This window comes from Heteronotia binoei, chromosome 10, assembly GCF_032191835.1.
Source record: "Heteronotia binoei isolate CCM8104 ecotype False Entrance Well chromosome 10, APGP_CSIRO_Hbin_v1, whole genome shotgun sequence".
Classification (NCBI taxonomy): Eukaryota; Metazoa; Chordata; class Lepidosauria; order Squamata; family Gekkonidae; genus Heteronotia; species Heteronotia binoei.
The window spans coordinates 75,976,968-75,992,926 of NC_083232.1; positions in this window are offsets into that span (position 1 = coordinate 75,976,968).

Sequence of the window (15,959 nt, forward strand, 5' to 3'; positions counted from 1 at the left end):
CCTCTGCTTCTCACTTGCCTTGAAAGCCCTAGTATCATCATAAGTCAGCTGTTACTTGACAGCACCTTACAGGCATATTTGTTACCTGTTCCCTGAAGTGTCTATACCTTTAAGCGATGGAGTGGGCAGTTTTGGTCTTCAGTATCATTACAGGTGAATTTAACTTTGTTATAAAAAGTTTGACCTTGTGGTTTTCTATAAGAACCAGGATTCATTGCACACTGACATTCTGCTTTGAATCCACATCTCCTTAACATAGCTCACATAATCTATCTTTAGTAACACACTAGCTTTTGAATGGTTTTTCCTACCTTTGTGAAACTGCATTCTATGCATTCTTTGTAATTCTGATGATAACCAGATTGGTGAACTATTTAATGGCCTGCTAAAACTTTTTAACCTGGTTGGAGCCTTGTAGATATACTGCTGTATTAGGAACTTGTTTCTTAGATAATGGGGAACAAGTTTTGCTAAGACACTTTAACTTCTTTGGCAACTTGTAGAAAAATTGTGACTAACTTTACTGTACAATCTAGTGGACTATTTATGCTATGGACAGTAAACAGGATTGCCGGCGCAAATTTGGCAATAGTGAAAGACTCATGTTGGGGGAAGATTCTCATCATATGACTCTCTAATATTTGGCCAAAGGTTGTTCAGACTCTGATGATCACCCCACCCACCCACACCCATTTTTCTCTCGCTGCCCAGCAGAGAGCCAAATTGGTGTAGCAGTTAAGAACAGTGCACTCTCATCTGGAGAACTGGGTTTGATTCCCCACACCTCCATATGAAGCCAGCTGGGTGTCCTGGGGTCAGTCACAGTACTCTCAGAGCTCTCTCAGTCTCATCTGCCTCACAGGGTGTCAATTGTGGGAGAGGAAGGAAAGGAGATTGTAAACCGCTTTTAGACTTCTTCAGGTAGTGAAAGGCAGGGTATAAAAACCAACTCTTCTTCTTCGTGATGATAAGAAGGCTCCACTGGACCTCAGATCTCTCATCCCCAATGATAACTCGGCAAGCCTATTAACCTTTTTGCTTGGTTGACATTCTTTAAAAAATTAAATATATTTTTCAAATTAATTTTTCACATTTACTTTATTTAGGCTACTGAAAATAAGCCTACGAACAAAACTTGGCAGGGTGTAGTCCAATAACACATTCACAATATATCTGATATTTCTGATATTTTAATTTTTGAGGTATTGAATAAATGCCAAATAGGATTAATTAAAGTATAAAGTCCACATGATCCCTGTGTGTTATATTTTGAGAAATTGGTACATTGGACCACAAATGAGGGCAGATTATTTATTCATTCATTCATTTTGATTTATATCCCACCCTTCCCTGCAGATCAGTCTCAGTTCTGGTTCCATCAGAAGATTAACAATTGAAACATGTTTAGTCTTTTGTCCTATGATGGACAATAGGCTTATCTGACATGTTATGATTATTTTGCGCCACTTTCTGTTTATATATTAAATGATATTTATTTTGTTTAGATCATACCGATTTTCAGTGACATGGTTTCTGCACATTCAGGTCTTGTGATTCTCAACACAGACTTTTCTTCCATTTTCAAAAGCAGAAAAGCTGGTTAGATCCACCCAACAAGTCTAGTTTGTACATGTTTCCCAAACATTAAGCAGAAAAACATGGTGTCAGCAAAAGACTAGTTTATCTGCTCAAAATGGATTTCTTTTCCTCCAATTCCCCCCTCACTTCTTTTGTTTTTAATGAATGCCTTGTGTGAACAGTAGTAGTACAAAGCAAGTTCTGAAAGGCCAAGAGTAACTACTGAGTGTTTACTCTGTGCTTCTCTTTAGATAGCAGCTGTAGCTACACATTACTTTTCAATTTAATTTTAGTATAAATTAACTTATCTTCATGGAAGTAGCTTTAAAGTTAATAACCCTAAAAGAATTAAGATTCGAAAGGAACGGTATCAGTGCCAAAGCGCATTAATGGCCTTTCTCACTTCAAGCTGGTGAACTATAGCCAAGATAATTGGCCTAATTGGAATAAATTGTTTCTCTAGCCAGGTATTTTCTTCAGCTTTATTCAGCTTATGTCACGGCTTCATCTTAGTCAAATAAAAAAATGAAACATGCTTCCTGATTCAGGACTTTTTTTTTTAACATGCGAGGCTGACTGAAATGAGATACAGAATTCTTTAAGATGCTAAAGGAGAGACTCAGATTTGGTGTTGTGGTTAGAGTGAATCTGAGAAATCCAAGTTTGAATCCCCAGTCTGCCATGGAAACTTTCTGGCTTCACCTAGTCACACATATATTCTCTCTCTCTCTCTCTCTCTCTCTCTCTCTCTCTCTCTCTCTCTCTCTCTCTCTTCTCTCTCTCATACTTGTAGCTTATATCCCACTCTATCCCGCAAGCTCACAAAATTAGTCATTAAAATAAAATATTAAATAGGATGACACAAAATTCTGCGCTCTCTAGCTGACAGTTCAGCACATTGATGATCTACTAGGTGTGCTGATCCCATGCTGGAATAGGTGATGAGTCAAGATGGAGTCAAGTCCCCCACTCCCAGTGACAATTGATATGAAAATGCCATGGGCAGCTAATGCAGGGGAGGCCGATGTTATTGGACGTCCACCGCCTCAACCAAAGGTCTGACAGAACAGGTCCATCATACAGGCCCTGTGGAATCATATCAAATCCTGCAGGGCCCTGATCTCACTTGAGAACATGTTCCATCAAGCTGAAGCCAGTGTCAAAAGGCCCAGACATCCTTCAGGCTGGGTACTGACAGCTGGTGCTGGTCAGCGGAGTGCAAGACCCTTCAGGGCCTATATGGGGAGAGACAGTCCCACAGGTATGCTTGTTCCTTGCCACAAAGGGACTTACAGGTTAACACCATGACCTTTAACCTGATCTGGTATTTGACTGGCAACCAATGCAGCTGGCACAGTACTGTCTGGATGTGTGCCTACATAGACATCCCAGACAGCAGGTGCGCCACTGCATTTTGTACCAGCTGGAGCTTCTAGATTTGGTTCACATGAGTAGGCCCACATAGAGCACATAACTGCCCTCACAGGGTTGTTGTATGGATAAAATGGAGGTGAAAAAATGATGTAAGCTATTTTGGGGTTCCCACGGAGGAGAAAGTCAGGATATAAATAAATAAAATAAAGAGACAAATAAAATAATAAATAGTGAATGCAGCTACTTCTGGAGTGCAAAATTCAAGTACCAGCAGCCATGATACTTTAAACACTTGACCTGGAAAGCAGGTTTTTTATGACTTTGTTATTTCATATGAGGATTATAGTTCTGAGCTCCCTAGGGCTTCAGCTCAATACAAATCCTTACGTTTTCTATTTGTTAGTGTGGTTATTTATTGTTATTTATATTACTACACAGATAGTGAAATGCTGATAAACTACATTCTCACCTTTTTTGCATGTTATATATTTTTGCTTTCTGACAACTTCAAAAATCAATGAAATATTATATTTTTAAGGAAGCCTATTGTTCCTCCTTGTTGGCTCTTAAAAAACCTGAGTCCTTTGTGAAAATGTCTGAAAGCCTTTTGCTACAGTAAACACAGATATACAAAAGTGTCTAGACAGCAGCCATATCCCACACTTTAAAAATGCAGCTGAAACACTGAACAAACTCTGAGGAAAATAAAATGCTGGCAGTGTCATTACAAGAACACAAAACCAGAAGTGACACCACCATGGTATCATAGTGATTGAGAGGATTCCTAGAGAGTTACGCAATGTGGTGATGTCACTTCCAGTTTATCAGCCAGAAGCTACTTTGTGGCATTATGCAATGCCATTCATTCGTATCTCTGCTCCCCTAACCCTCTTAGCAGTTACCAGCCAAAGTGACCATAAGTATAGTTGCCCCCCCAGTCGGAATGAAGAGGCTGACACAATATGTTGGATAAACCGGGCCGCTTTATTAAATATAACTTAATCAACTAGAATGGCAAGGAGTATTGGCCTAACAGGACAAGCCCTGGGGTCAAATGCAGGACCCCGCCTGCCCCAGCACAAGCCACCCTGCCCCCAGCACGAGCCCAGTATTCTGGCTGGTGCTGAGCGTCCAGGCCCAAACTCCACCTCCACCTAGGCCAGCATCAATCCCTCTGGAAAGACTTGCCCCGGTGAGGCTTTACCATGATCTGTACTCCCAGCATTGAGCCGTACAGCCCATCTGCAGTTCATACAGATCACCTGCACCTACTGGTACAGGGCCATAGGTGCTCCCCTGAACAAACACTGTGGCCTATACCTCATCCTGCTCAGCGACCAGACTAATAAACTCCTCTCCAACCTCCTAACGCTATCAGGCAGTACAAGGTAGGCGAAAAACAAATTCACATGGGCCAATTCTGTGAAAATGAAAAAATTCCTACCTGGTCCCTAATAAGGCGACTGGTGATAACCTGTACTGCCAAAGGGTAGGCGGGCCAAGAGCCGAAAGGCAAGTGTGACATGCCGGGCGGGGCTGGGGCCTTTATAGCCCCGACGCCACGCCTGACGAGCCTTCCCGGCTGCCACATGAGGTGGGGCCAGCCTTCCCTCCTTCCGGGAAGGCAACAGCGGTCCCCAGCCTCTAGCCAATGATGCTGACATGGCCGGGAAGGGGCCGATCTTCTCTCCTGATGCATTGCTTTAGAAGGGGAAACACCATCCAGAAGAACAACTCAGTGGATTGGATTCAAGCAGAATTTCTTCTGGTGAAATAGGCAGGAGGCTACACTGAGAATCAGGAAACTTGCATATGCAAAAGCCATGTGTGATGGAGGCTATAGAATAGTAGGGAATTGGGTGAAACAGCAAAAAAGCTGACTGGATCCAACCTTATTTGTATTTCAGAAAATAGTATAAAGAAGACTGCAGATTTATACCCTGCCGTTCTCTCTGAATCAGAGTCTCAGAGCAGTTTACAACTTCCTTTATTTTCTTTCCCCACAACAGACACTCTGTGAGGTAGGTGGGGCTGAGAGGGCTCTCACAGCAGCTGCCCTTTCAAGGACAACCTCTGCGAGAGCTATGGCTGACTCAAGACCATTCCAGCAGCTGCAAGTGGAGGAGTGGGGAATCGCACACTTAACTACTACACCAAACTGGCTCTCAAATCAAAACCAAAACTCTCAAACCAAATTGCCCTCACTTGTCACCACCATACACAAACATACATGCATCTTGAAACAGCATAGCCTCTTGAGATGACTGTCCCATATCAGAAACATCAATGAATTGCTCTAAAAAACATAAAATCTTGCTCTGAAATCTCCTTTTAGGCATCTATGTAGAACTCTCCTCCTTACATTTAATTTATATACTTAACCAATGGGCCATGTGTACTACATATGCTTGAGATAATGCCTATTTAAATAATATGCTTTGATAATGAATGTTAGCTGGTAATGGAGCCATCAACAAGGCATTATCTGTAGGATAAACCAAAATGCCTTTTTGGTATTTCCCATCAAAAAACCTTTTAATTCCTACATTATATCAGCCTGTCCCCCATTTCATATTCAAAAGTTTTGTTAATATCTGTTATATTGCTTCCCAGTTCAGTTTTCAGCAGACACCAAGCTAGTGCATGTTTGCTAACTCCACACTGTTTTTCAGCATTCAGTCCAAGTATCTGGCTTAATCTCCACAGAATTCATCCTCTATTACTCTTGTGAAGAAGACCTTCTAACTCCTACCTCTCCAGAGTCTCATCATCAAGAACTGTCTTTTTCTCTGCATAAGAAGCTACAGTCAGCCAAGTTTTACCCCTTCATCCTTTACAGAATTTTTTTGTGATTCTTTTATGAAATGTGGATGTTGGCTGGATAGTGCAATGTTTTAGGAGGGAAGGGAGAGAGGCTGGTGGGACAATGTCTTAGGAGGAAAGGGAGAGAAGCTGGTGGGACAATGTTTTAGGGGGGACGGGAGAGAAGCTGGTGGGACAGATGCTTGGCTGACCCACCCCACTAAATCAGGAGAGTTAAGGCAAGGCCTAAAAGACAAATTCAGAAATAACTGTTGTGTTACTGCCAGGATTCCCACCCTTGCTGAGCCTTTGGACACATTTGGATTTTGAGGTCAGGCAGTAGGTGTTGCGACAAAATGGCTGCCATGAGGCCAATTACAGAACGTTGGGTTCCAAGCATACTGCCCTGTTATAGATTCCAGATGGGTGCTTCCTGGAAACATAAAAGTGATTCCTCCTGAAGCACCTACTAATGAGATGAAGAAAAGCCAGGACTGACTCTTTGGTTTGAGGAACAGATGCTCCTGGGGAAGAAGGAAGTGAACACGTGAAAATATATTGGAGACAAATGATGACAAGATCTGCTCTAAAGAGGCAGTGACCCAGACAGAGAGAGCGTGGACCACTGCTGACATTTGATGACCTGCCAAAACAAGAACATTTATTCCTTTGCTTTAAGTATGATAGTCTCCCAAACTTTCTTGATGTAAAATTCTTCTTACAAACTTTCCAAAGCATCTTTTTGGAGCGCTATCACACGTTGCTAATGGAAGAAAGCAAACTGATCTGAGTTTCAAACGTCTGTTAGAAGCTTATAATGCTTCTTTGTTATCTGCTCCTGATTGGTACAAGTTATTAATACTTTTATTCAAATGAGCTATGTCTGCAGAGAGTCTGGTTTTTATTTCTTTGATTCAATAAAGTGATAAGACATCACTGCCGAACAATTGTCTTGTAATTATGGCAGTTTTGGAGCTCAGCTTTGAGGTGCTCCTCATAAAAGGATATCAGTGCACTGGAGCTGATGAGCTATTGTCTGGAAAAGTATTTTTTTTTCTCATAATTTTGCATGTTTGTCGATTGTGTGTGTGTGCAAATGGTAGTGTGGAGCAGACGATAATAGACTTGTGACACATATGAATTATAATTCAGTATATTGGGCAAATCCAGCTATTGTTTTACTAAGATATTTGTTTTTGTATAACTTTCTCACAGCTGTCATTTGACTATAGAAGAATTGTTGTTTTAGTTCAAATCTTCATCAACTTTCATTCCACATCACTTGGTTCTTGTCTTCTTCCTTCCATATAATTTGGTTCTTCATTTTTGTTTGTATGCTATCATTATCACTTATCCTTTCCTTTGCATAGTACTTGGTTCTTCTTGTCTTTTCTCTTCCATATAATTTAGTTAGGGTTGCCAGTCCCCCTTGGTGGAGATGGAGGTCCCATGCCACCATGACCCCTCCCACTGCCAATCAGCTGGCCAGCGGGGGGACTTACCAGGAGAGAAAAGAAGGCCCAGGTGATGTTGCTGGCAATGTGGCAATATCACTTGCAGAAAGCACAGAAAGTGATGTCATCACACCAATGACATCCAAGTGGAGCTCTGGTATTTGGGCAGAAACTCTATGGTAGAAGCCATCTTTATAGAGTTTTTGCCCATATATCAGAGCTTCATCTGGATGTTGTTGATGTAATGACATCACTTCCTGTGCACACTGGAAGTGATGTTCCCCTTTCGCCTGGACCTTCTTCTCTCTCCTGGTAAGTCCTCCCCAATCCCCAGACCTGGCAACCTTACATTTAGTTCTTCTTGTCTGTTTCTTGCTTCTTACAAGCTCTGTTTCACATGTGCTTACACAGATTTTTTGTTCCACTAGGCATCCTTTAAATGGGTTGGTTTTATTTCTAGCAGACACAAAGACCCTAACATAGCTGAGGCTGGACAAAGATAGCTACAGTACAATATGGGAGTATAAGCCAGATTCCACCTTTTAAGATTCATCTACTATTGTAGCATTATGAATTTTGCTGGCTTAGTTACCGTGAATGAATGGTCAGAGCTTTGGCATGAGAATGTTAATGCTTCTTAATGTCTGCGGATGGTTCCCGAAATGTAAGACTGATTTGCAGGAATGACTTCTCTGCAGTAGAAAGGTGGAGAAAGAGAAGCAATTTATGATTTGTATTGAGGCAGAGAAAGAGAGGGAAAGCACTGCTTAGGTAGATTTTTGGATAGCCAGCATCTGTTTTTAGACTACTATGTGCTTCCTATAGGCTCTGCTTGTCTATTTATAAAGGAAGCAAATATTACCGAGTCATGACAGAGTCTCCAGTACTTTCTGTGTTTTATCTTCCTCATCTTCTGCAGGCAAGGGTTCTTCCTCCCTTTTAAATCACAAACGGGGCTTTTTTTTCTGGAAAAAGAGATGCTGAAACTCTCAAGAGGGAAATGAAGGAGAAACACACAGGTGCCCCACACGAACTTTTAAAACATTTTTTTGGGAATTTTGTTTCCACAAGGGGGGGGGGAGCCCTGATCACAACGACCCATGAGGTAGTTTAGTCAGAGAGAGAGAGAACAGTTTGTTGAAGGTCAGCTAGTGAGCTTTATGCCCCAGTGGGGACTTGAATCCCAGGTCCTAGTACAACACCAACCACACCCCCATACTGGCCCTCTTATCCCAAAGGATACTAAACCCTGTAAGAACATCTCATCACCACAGAGGAAGAGGGGTGTGTGTAACAGGTTCTGTCTTCCACATTCATCATTCCCATTTTGCATCCTTCTTGATTCACCAACAAAGCTGTATTTCTGTCTCGATCTATTCACTTGAGAAAGATGTTCACCTCTAAGCAGAGAGTAACCATCAATCACATAAGGTCTCAAAGTCAGCCAAAATAAGAATTCTTAAGGGCTTCAGTAAGGCGTCTTTGTGCTATAGAGCCCTTGCAAAAGGTCAACTCAGCTGTTACTATTGCTTCTTTCGCAATGCTGGAATCTCTTTTGGAGTTCTCCCGCCTTCCCATTGAGTGACCTACTTTTCAAGATATAAAAAGAAGTTGTTCTCAGGATAGGACAAAAAAGTTTGAGAGCAAAATCTTTCTTTCATCAGGTACTTATGTCCCTGCAGTTGCTCTCCATAGCATGCTGAAAGCTTCTAACTCATTATATTAGCACATTAAATTAAAAAAGAAACCAGAACAAATTTGCAATGACATTAGCCCTGTTCAGACATTCAGTTTCGGTGCTGCAGCCCATGTAATGTGAATTCACTTTACCTGCAATCCTCCAGGTAACATACAGTTACTTGATTGTATGAAAGGGACAAAACACATACTATGTTCATAGTTTCTGTACACATGAACAAACCACCATAGTTTTGAGAGAATGAGTTTGTGCATGTCAAAGATGTATTCTTATTTATTTGATTTTTTAATTGTCCTATCCCAGCTTGTGCTGGGCTCTGGGACATAAAGCCATAAACAAATATACAAAACATTAAAATTCAAGTACAACAAAATTACTAAGAAGTTGAGAGACCAGATTAAATAGAGGTCCAAGATGGTATCTCTAAAAATGCACACGTATTGAAAATATACATTTTGTGAATTTTTTAAACAACATGATGACCATGCATATCAGGAGGCTGGCAGGTGCTGAGAGCTCTCATGACATCTGATTGGAGTACCAAAATCAGTTCTAACAGGGTTAGTTATCATAATTCATTGACATTTTTAAGAGCCTTGGCCATGGTTTCCCACTGAGTAGCCACAGGGGGCCTTTCTGGCAACAGCCTTGCTGTTTCCAAAGCATATTCAGTATCAGATAAAGCAGTATCCTCTCTATGTCAAGGGAAGCAGAGCTCTCTGGCTTTCTGCTAGTTGTCCCAAGTCTTGCTGTTAGAAAATCCCCACCCCACCATTCCACCCAGTTTAGTGGGACAAATTATGTCTCCTTCAAAGTGGACTTCCATGCATATAGAAGGCTGCTGCCTGTATGGTTACTTGGACCAGAGAAGAGGTGCCAAGCCTCCCTTGCTACCAGTGGGGGATGGGGGAGTAGGGTTGCCAGATCCAGGATGGGAAGCTCCTGAAGATTTGGGGATGGAGCCTGGGAAGGAGAGAGACCTCAGTGGGGTACAATGTCATAGGGCCCACTCTCAAAATCTGCCATTTTCTCCAGAACTGATCTCTGTGGTCTGGAGAAAAGCTGTAATTTCAGATTCCACCTGGAGACCGGCATCCTTAGCATTAAAAATAGTTGCTGTGTGTAAGCCAAAATGCCCTCAAAACGAGCTTGGGGAATTGTCAGGTGGACACCTGGCTTAATCAGGATCTTTTAACCTATGTATACAGGATACATGTCCAGAAATTATGGCTTAAATTTACCAATGACTCTAATTAAGTAAAACAATTAAAATTTATTCCAGAAAAATATAGAACTCACATACAAGGCAATGTGCTCATGAAACATACATGCAGTCCTAGGAAAAATAGAGAGAGATATAGAGACAACACATGGATAGACAAATAGGATGATAATTACCGATCGTAGTCTTCAAGGAAGGCTCCAATGGCGACAAGTGAGGAATAGGGAAATGGGACCCTCAACTGATCAGGAATCAGGGATGGATCTAGACAGCGGAACTGGGGTACTGCTAGATGCACACCTGTGAGGAGCTGGGTCACAGGTTATAAGGACTACCTTGAGCCCTCAGGGAATGGGAGGTACAGGGGTGGAGGAAAAGTGGTCAGCTGGTACATGACCTCAGAAAAAAAGGGGAGGCACTGCAATGACCATAAGGGCTGGACTTATGCAGTAGCCAATAGCAAGTTTATTGGTGGCACCTAATTGGGTGTCCATAACTGACCAATGAATAAGCATGACGGGGGATTCAACAGAATTCTACACTGAGAGCGTACCAAACATGCACTTTCTCTGAAATCTGTCCCGATTTCTGAAATCTGTCCCAAGCAGACATTTTCTCCAGGAGAACTGATCTCTGTAGTCTGGAGAAGAGATGTAATTGTAGGAGATTCCCAGGCCCCACTTGGAGGCTGAGAATAGAATGCACCTGGAGTTACTCACCTGGGGGATGGCATTCCTACACCAGAGGCAGCCTTAGTGATTCAGAGGCCCTGGGTAAAAGCCCAGGATGGGGCCCCAGAATTGCTGCTGCCTCTTTTGTGGCCCTTGTTTACCATCAGGGTCAAGTAAGGAGTGGGGAAGAGCCACTGCTGCTAACGGAAGCCAATGTCCAAGCCCCGACACAGCACATGCAAGCAGGAGGAGAAGCCTGCTCTTCTTTTTGTTTGAGCAGAGTGGCAAAAGAACAGTCCTTCCCCTGCTCCCACAGCCCAGGGCCCAAGGCAGATGGTCCTGTTGCTGATAAGACCTTCCCTGTCCAGGACTGGATCTCCAAACCCAGCCTGCAACTGCAAAGACCTAGCTTTGCCTTTTTTGTTTGTTTGTTTGGGCCTGGCAACAATCCAGCAGAAGTAAGTGATGACTGAAGTTTCAATGAACTCTGTGAAAGTAACAACTAATGTAACGGCTTTCAAATGGTGATGCTGCAAAAGTTAAAACTAAGGATTTCCCTAGCTTGCAATACTGTATTGCATTGAGAGTCCAGCTCCTTTGCTTTGAAATTCTTATCCTGTTAAATAATCAAAATCAAGCTATATTATGAGCATATGTGCCTGTTTTGCACCTGTACAGTCAATATTCATCAGATGAAGCCAGCAACAGCTGTTGGTGCATGCCATGCTCAGAAGAGAATTATATTATTAACTACCCATTCAGTCTCAGTGAAACAGTCCTTGGTTGCTGAAGCGGGCTAGAGCTTTTTTAAAAGTTATGCAGCCAGGAGCTATCCGGGCAAGCCGGAATGTGGTCTGCAGAACTGCTCCCTGTCTCCTGACTCAAGCCAGGAAGTGAGAAACAAATCACACATGTCCCAGTGGCTGGGCATACATAAGGTATAATGTGACCTAGGCAATGTGTAGACTTCCCCTAGGCAATGTGCTGCCTGTGCTGCAATTCCCAGTGCCAAAATATGATGCACCAAAGAACAAAACACCATTTCAGATTCTCAGGCTTCAAAGCTGTGTTCAACTGGCAATTCAGTTATGATCTGGTGGTTTAACTTCGGAACAATAAACTTTAGCTGAATCAGGATTTCTCTGTTTCAAAGCATAGAGAACAGAGTCCAGATTCCTTCTCATTCCAGTCATTACTGGCAGTTACACTGGGGTGTGTTAACACCTTTCCATTTCCTTTCAAAGATGGAGAGAAGATGTGGTTGCCAACCTCCCGGTGGGTCCTAAAGCTCTCCCTCTATTACAGTTGATCTCCAGATGAAACAGATCAGTTCCCCTGGAGAAAATGGCTGCTTTGGAGTTGGATTCCATGGCATTGTATCCTTCCTTCCTTCCTTCCTTCCTTCCTTCCTTCCTTCCTTCCTTCCTTCCTTCCTTCCTTCCTTCCTTCCGCCCCACCCTTTCCAGTCTCTATCCCCAAAATCTCCAGGTTTTTCCCCACCCAGAGTTGACAACCCTAAAGAAGTTTTGTCAGTGTTGTGGCACAACCTTTTCTTTGTTGGCAAATAATATGCTGCCCCTTTCAACCGTTTTTCTGTTTCTATTTAGATAACAAAACAATTGAATACTTTTAAGACAGAAAGGTGTACAAAACAGGGGAAAGATACGTGTCCCAGTGGTTGGACTATGGGGACAACCCTCATTCCACTCTTGAAAGTCAAAACTGTAATCAAAATGAGAAAAAAATCCAGATTATTTCTAGTGCTATCTCTTATCACATAAACATACACAGAGATATTCATAAATCCTTTCCCCAAAATTCTCATCTGCCAAATCTGCACTGTATTTCAGTCACATTTTTTGTTTTCTCCACCTTGGGTCATTCAAAATTGTATTTTACATGAGGAAGAGGAGGAAATTAGATTTATGTCCCACCTTCACTACCCAAAGGAGTCACAGAGCAGTTTACAATCTCTTTTCTCTTCCCCTCCCTACCACAGACACCCTGTGAGGTAAATGGGACTGAGAGCTCTGACAGAAACTACTCTTTCCAGAACAGCCTCAGACCAACATGGCTGTTCACTTGGAACTTCTGACAGAGTTATAACTGATCCAAGGTCTTACCAGCAGGTGCAGGTGCAAGAGTGGGGAATCAAACCTGGTTTTCCCAGATAAGAGTTCATGCACTTAGTCACTACACCAAACTAGTGTACAAAATTTTGCCCAGGCAGTGCCTTAGCAGTATTGTCACAGCAGCTGTAGAAAACTTAATGCATTGATCTCAGCATTTCATATCAACATGGACTATACATCTGAATTTAGAAAACACTTATGCTGTTGGCAAAATGTGTTATGAGACTGTTCCATCTATATCCTATTTGATTTTGAGGACTACTGCATCAAAAATGCATGGAGATAAATTGCCTCTAAGGCCATTATTCTATTGACATGTTCTTGGGAGTAAATTCATTGAATTCAGTGGGATTTTCTTCTGAGCAAATATGTGTAAGATTGGGTTGCACATACAGTTGCCAATCCCCAGGTAGATCCTGGAGAGTCCCTTGAATTATAACTAATCTACAGTCTACAGAGATCAGCTCCCCTGGAGAAAAAGTTTGGAAATTATGGGTTCTATCCTTCCAACTGCAAACTCCACCCTTCCCAAGCTCCACCCCAAATCTCCAAGATTTCCTAATTCAGCATTGGCAACCCCAGCTGCATATAATATGTCTTCATTGATAATGTTCTGATCATTAATCACAGGATGATTTCAGGCAAAAACAGTGATAATAATAATAAAGCTTTGGTTCTCAACAGACAAGGAAATAAAAGTCTATTCACTGAATGCACGGGAACTTAAAATCAGAGTAATAGTTAGGATAACTCAATTAGCCCTATATATTTTTTCCTGCTTTCTAGTGAAAATAATATAAACTTACATACTAATATTTTAAAGGGGTATGAAGTGGGAATTAGTGTCTTGAAATATATTTTGATACAGGTATAGAACATTTATCACCTTCTTAATATGTTATCCTAGAAGCAAGTTCCACTAGGTTCAATAGCTCTTAAGTCCAATAAATCATTTTCTTATGTCTGAATTATAACTTTAGATAATAATTTGCTTCAGTTGTCTATTTCAAAAGGATTGCTATGCATCAAATAAGGTTTGCATCATTTGTTTACTTCAAAAGGATGGAGAGATACCCTTTAAAACTCTATGTGTATACACAAGACCTACAAAGAGCTAACAGTACCATCCGCCACAGACAAAGCATTGTGAAATCTTATTGATATCAAAGGGTGGAAATAAGCATGCACTTAATTCTTGCACTGATATCAGTAGGATGTAAAGGGCTTCATGTTGGCTGGATCGTGCCATCTGCATAATCCACCCCAAAAAGAATGGCTGTAATTTCAATTAACACAATGTTCAATAACTTCTTGCCCAGAGGGGAGTCTTTAGATGAAGAAGGGCTGGTTGTGTCTGTTTTTAATTAAGTACCCTGCAAACAGCCAATCAGGCTACAAATTGCAGAACCTTGCAAGAAACCAGGAAATGGAAGTTTAGAGTCTTATTGTAACTTTATGTCTGTGTCCATTTCCATACTTTCCCTTCTCCTGGCCCGTTTTCTGTATTGTTCATCCATTAACACATAGATAACGAGCTCACTGCATTGCTGTGGAATACACTTATCGCCAGGATTCATTATTCTGTCACCAGCGAGGCTATTTTTAGTCCAGACTCCAGCTGGCAGGAGGGAAGAAAGTGAATAAAAAGGAAATTGCCTCAGGTGCGATTAGCACTACCTAGCTTCATGCAGTGTCTAATGTTCAACATGAAGTGCATTGGAGTGCATGACTCCAAAATTAATTTCTTGAGATTGAGAAACAATATTCCAGTTTGGCTCATTTTTGAAACAAGCCAGAGCCACCTGGCCTTGGGGAAGCAATCCCCCACAAGTGCATGGCTGGAGGGGAGGCACGGGGAGGCTTGCAATGGGAAGTGTTTCAGAGTGGAAAGCACTGAGGATGACATTGTAAGGCAAGGTGGACTGGGCTGGAGCGGTCCTCTCCATCGATTTAGAGGCCACGCCTCTCATTGTAGAAGGTGAGGAATGCTGGCGTTATTCTCCTTTTCCAAATGTTGATTGCCATCATTCTTCCACTGCTGCCACAGTGTTGTCACATAAAGAGTGTTTGAAATTGCTTTGCTTGTCAGCACTTTGCCTCATAAAATTCTGGTGTTGAACTGTCACTCCCCACCATAAAGTCACAGCGGACACACCAGGTGACTCCTGGTGGGGTTTTCAAGGCAAGAGAAGTTCAGAGATGGTTTGCCATTGACTTCCTCTGTGTAACAGCTTTGGACTCCCCCTCCCTGCCCCACAGCATCACAGTGCATTCATGCACCTCTTGGCTTTCCTCCGGCTTTCATTTGATCTTTCCCAAACCTATTTTGCTTCAGAATGTTGGAAGGTCATAGTAAAGCTTGGATGGTTGCTGTTTGGGTGGGAAAATCTGGGTTTTCTTGGTGCTGCCCATTTGTTTTCCATTGGTCCTCATAACAGCCATTTCCCTCCCCTTGCCATGGGAGCTTTTTGCTTTTAATCAGCTATTAAATATTGTTATATCATCATATCAATGTGTCTATCTGGTTCTCTGAATTCCTAGCTTTCAAGGGTTTTTTTTAAAGTAAGTCTCTAGCATTTTGGTTGCGGAATTATTCCTTTCCCCTTATATCTCCATACTAAAATGGGTTGCAGAGTTACTTGAAGAAAAATGAAAGTGTGGTCTTCAGAGAACCTGATGCACATATTGTTCTAACATTATAATAATATAACTATATTCATTGGACTTTTAAAAAAATAAATGAAAGACCAGAGTGGCATGGGTGAGGCATTGCCAGGAGATTGTGACAAGGAAAATGTGGGGAAATCTGACACATAGGAGCCCCCATTGCCTTTGCTCTGTAACTACTGAACTATTCTGAACCTGCATGTGCCTGTCCTCCTCATGCAGAAAACACCATAAACTTTGCAATCCTATGCAAAGTTCCTTCAGTTGGTTTAGACTGGAGTATTTTTACACAGGATTGTGGGGGTTAAGTACCTAGGGTCCTTCAGCAATAAACTATCTGAATATTCTGCATCTGGGAAA